The sequence below is a fragment of the Calidris pugnax genome, unplaced genomic scaffold (assembly GCF_001431845.1).
Source record: "Calidris pugnax isolate Ruff unplaced genomic scaffold, ASM143184v1 scaffold79, whole genome shotgun sequence".
NCBI lineage: Eukaryota > Metazoa > Chordata > Aves > Charadriiformes > Scolopacidae > Calidris > Calidris pugnax.
In genome coordinates this window covers 1,369,634-1,373,891 of record NW_015090817.1, presented here as the reverse complement: position 1 = coordinate 1,373,891, position 4,258 = coordinate 1,369,634, and positions in this window count along the sequence as shown.

Genomic DNA, 4,258 nt, shown 5'->3' with positions numbered 1-4,258 from the left:
GCCGGGCCGGGCAGCGGGGGCTCTGCCGGCCCCGGGAGGGTCTGCCCCAGCACACACTGGGCCTGCTTATTGCGGAAGAACATATAAAGCTTTCTGGAAGATTAAACACTATTACAATCATTAACTGTCTTACAAAAAAACCTATTTAAAATTCTCGTATCCGTCACCGTCTTTGGCAGATAAATAAGGGGGGGGAAAAAAAATAAAAATAAAGTAAACAGACTATATTACAAAGCTTTCGTTATCACAATCTACCGTATAAGGCCAAATAAAAAATATGTTCCTTTGCACTAATGAAAGCACATCTCTAATATATCCTTAATGACAGACAACAGACACACTCTACCCACGTCACTTCGGATGCCTCCTCAGAAGCCGGTGCCTCCGGCACCCCCCTCCCCTCCCACGCAGAGTAAAGTGTGTTCAGCAGTTGATTTGGCTTCATGTGGGCTCGGCCAGCGGGGCAGGGTGACGCTACGGGCCGGAGAGGAACGGCAATCGATTTGCCACTGGAAAACCAGGGGTGTTTGGGGGGGTAGCGTGGAACCCCCCTGCGACAGGAGGGGTAACTCAAAGGGGGTGCAAAGCATTCCAATGAACCTGAGCCCCGAGCCAAGGGCGCCGGGGACCCCGACCCCTCCGTGTCCTGAGGAAGCCCCCTGGGACGGGGAAGGAGTCACCGGGGTGGCCGGGGTCCCCCCTGCCCTGCCATAAAGCCAAAGGAACTCCCGAGCCTGGGAAAACACGCACAGTTGGCTCCGTTCTGAGCAGGATGTGTGTGTGTCCCAGCCACTGGCCAGGGGGTCCCACGGGCTGGGCCCGGCTGGCCAAACCTCTCCTCAAACCAAAATCGAGTGTACCCGGGATTCAGTCTGAGCCTGTGTGTGGAACAGGGCGAGATGAAGAGAGCTGTGCGTGTTTTCACAGCCCGAAGGCATACACGACTGCGCCACCACTGCTGACGGGTAACAGGCTCCATGCATAAAGAAATACCATCAAAGCAAAAGGCCTAGTCCCAAATCCAAAAAAAAAAAAGAAGTTGCCATTAAGAACCACGATGCATCACACTGCTAAGGTTTTGCCTCATGCATAAAAATGGTCGCGCTGATTGGCAGTTGCTAATTATAATACTACACCGTCACACAGAACAATTAGCTGTTCAGACCAAGTAGCACAAATGTAGAAAATAATCTTTTTTTTTCTTTTTTTTTTTTTTCCAACAGAGCAAATTAACACAGATTGTTTCTTCAGCAAAATATGAAACTGTAAACTTTGGGCTCATTCTGCAACTTTTCCCCAATCCATAATAAACAAAAAAACCCAACAGGAAGAAAGACTGACGTACATTTTTAAGCGCACCTTTTCCGTCTATTACAAAAGCACAACCTAAAACGTATAAAGCTTTTTCTTCTTTTTTTTTTTTTTTAAATCACAGTTACCAAAAAGAAACAGTGAATAATTTATTACATACGCTATAATAACATTACTCTAAACAACTATTCTCTATGAGGTATATCTGAGAAAATTCGGTAAGGGATTGCACGGTCTGCGTTGCCAACATGCCCAGTTTTATATTAAAGCTTTGGAACCAGGAGGAGACAGAGAAGGAGGAAGAGGAGAGGGAGATGGGGGAGAAAGAGGAGGAGAAGGAAGAGAAGGAGTAGAATAGGGAGGAAAAGGAGGAAGGGGATGAGGGGAAGGAGGAGACAGAGAAGGAGGAGGAGAAGTTGAAGAAGGAGAAAGAGAAGGAGGAGGAATAAGAGGAGAAGGAGGAGAAAAAGAGAAAGAGAAGGAGGAGGAATAGGAGGAGAAGGAGAAAAGGAGGAGAAGGAGAAAAGGAGAAGAAGGAGAAAAGAAGGAGAAACAGAAAGAGAAGAAGGAGGAGGAGGAATAGGATGAGAAAGAGAAGGAGAAGGAGAAGGAGAAGGAGAAGGAGAAGGAGAAGGAGAAAGGAGGGTAGAGGAGGCAGGAGAGGAGCCTTTGGTATTATTATGAGGAGTTTTGTTCTTTTGCAGGGCTGCATTGCAAAGCACCACAGTACAAAAAGCCCACCAGGTACGATTCGGCGGCCCAGTTGAAGCTGAGGTATTCACAGGAAGAATAAAAAAAAAAAAGCACAGAAAGGTCTAGACTGGCAAAAATCGTTGCTTTGGTTCAAGCAAGGCACTCGTCCCGTGGTCATGTCACACTTTGCAAGGGAAGCAGGAGTCTGGTGAGAGCCGCGGCTGCTGAGAGGACCCTGCCAGCTCTGGGGGTACCCTGTGCCCCCCAGCCACCCGTCCCGGCCGGGCAGGGGGTGCCCGGGGGGCAGGTTCTGCCTGGCATGAGGACAGATCGTCTCCTCCACGCCCAGAAGGCATCCTGAGAATTATTATAGCTTTTTATTGAAGGAATACACAGAGAGAGAGAGAGAGAGACAAAGAAAGCACACTTCTCAAGCCCCCGTCCTTCCCAACGGGGACTTCAAACTGAGAAAGAAACACCAAATAAAAGGCAACGCTGGGTTGAAGCGGAGCGTTTGTGTCGAGCTGTTGGCAACCCATGGGTGTGGGTCCACGGGCACTGCTCAGGCAGATTCCCTGGGGAAAGGCTCAAGCTGATGGCCCCCATCCCACCGAGGGTGGTGGCACCAACGCGGGAGGTGTCACTGCCACCTGCCTTCATTGTCATTGGAGCGAGGTGATTGTGCCCACTCCGGGCAGGTCCAGAGATGTATGAACCAGCTCTTCAGCTCAGCCAGAAGTGCCCACCTTGCTATCTGAATTCGGGTTTCTTTTTTTTTGTCCCCCTCTTTTAAGTACCCCAACCAGCCAGGGCTCCCCTCCTGGTTGTTTTTAACTGCGGGATTTGGGGGGTTTCTGAAGAAAAGGTGGACTTGGCTCTGAAGTGGGAAGGTGGGGAGGTGCAGGGTGGTGGGAGCCGTGACTGTGCCCGGGTGTTTGGTTCTCTCCCAGAAACAGGATGGAACAGGCTGGAAGGAACAAACGCCAAAGGGCACCACCCATTCCCCAAGGGCAAACCACTGACTTTTAAGTGGCCACTTAGGAATGTGATACTAATGGAGCTTAATGTAGCTTTGTTTCATTGCTAACTTGAGAAAAATAATTAATTGATTTTCATATGAAAATGGTAATTGCAAACAAGAAGAAGAAGATGTAAGGGGGAGCGAGCAGCCGCCGTGTCTGCCGTGCCCCCCGGCTTCACCAGAGGCCCAGGAGGAGCCCAGGGCTTGCTGCTTGGTGTCCAGGTGGCCCAAATGGAGATGGGTCAAAAATTCTGGTCAAAATTAGGTTGAGGGTTGGACAAGATGATCTTTAAGGTCCCTTCCAACCTAGAAGATTCTGTGATTCTGGGTGGTCCCCACATCCCCGCCTCAGCCTGGCTGTTGAAGAACGGCATTGCCTGAAAATAGTGATTTCTGAGGGTAACTTCTGCCGCGGGTGCAGGTGGGCACCCCTCAGTCATAGAATAGAATTGCCCAGGCCAGAAGGGACCTCCAAAGGCCATCTAGTCCGACCTCCCCGCAGTCAGCAGGGACACCCCCAACTAGACCAGGTTGCCCAGGGCCTCATCGAGCCTCTCCTTGAATATCTCCAGGGAAGGGGCCTCAACCACCTCCCTGGGCAACCTGGTCCAGTGCTCCACCACCCTCACAGTGAAGAACCCTCTCCTCATCCCCAGTCTAAATCTGTTCCCCTCCAGCTTGAAGCCATTGCCCCTCATCCTGTCACTGCAGGCCTTTCTAAACAGGTTCTCCCCAGCCTTCCTGTAGGCTCCCTTCAGGTACGCGGGACTGGAGACGGGGACCTTTCCCCGGGGAATTGGCTGCTGGAGAGAGCCCGGGTTCAGCTCCAGCTGGACACAACGCTCCGACCCATGGACCCTGGCGTGGGGAGGGGGCGGGAAGGGGTGTCCCGTCCCCCAGGGGGGCTTTGGCTGGCAGGGGAACGGAGGGAAGGTGGTGACCAGGCCCGGCAGCTCCCGGGAGAAGCGTGTCTGTGGGTGTGTGGGCCGCGGCTGTACGTGGCTGTGTGCAGGAGAGAACGGCTGGAACCACAACAGAGCACAAGCGGAAGGCAGACCGCACAGAGAAAGAAATCTTTGGTATCTTTGGTATCATCAACACGATTAAAATTACAAATGGAAAAAGTCAGTGAGGTAGCCTCTTTGGTTCTCACTAGAAATAGAAAGGTTTTTTTCTTTTTTTTCCTTTTTTCTTTTTTTTTTTTCCTTGTTTTTTCTTTTTTTTTTTTTTTTT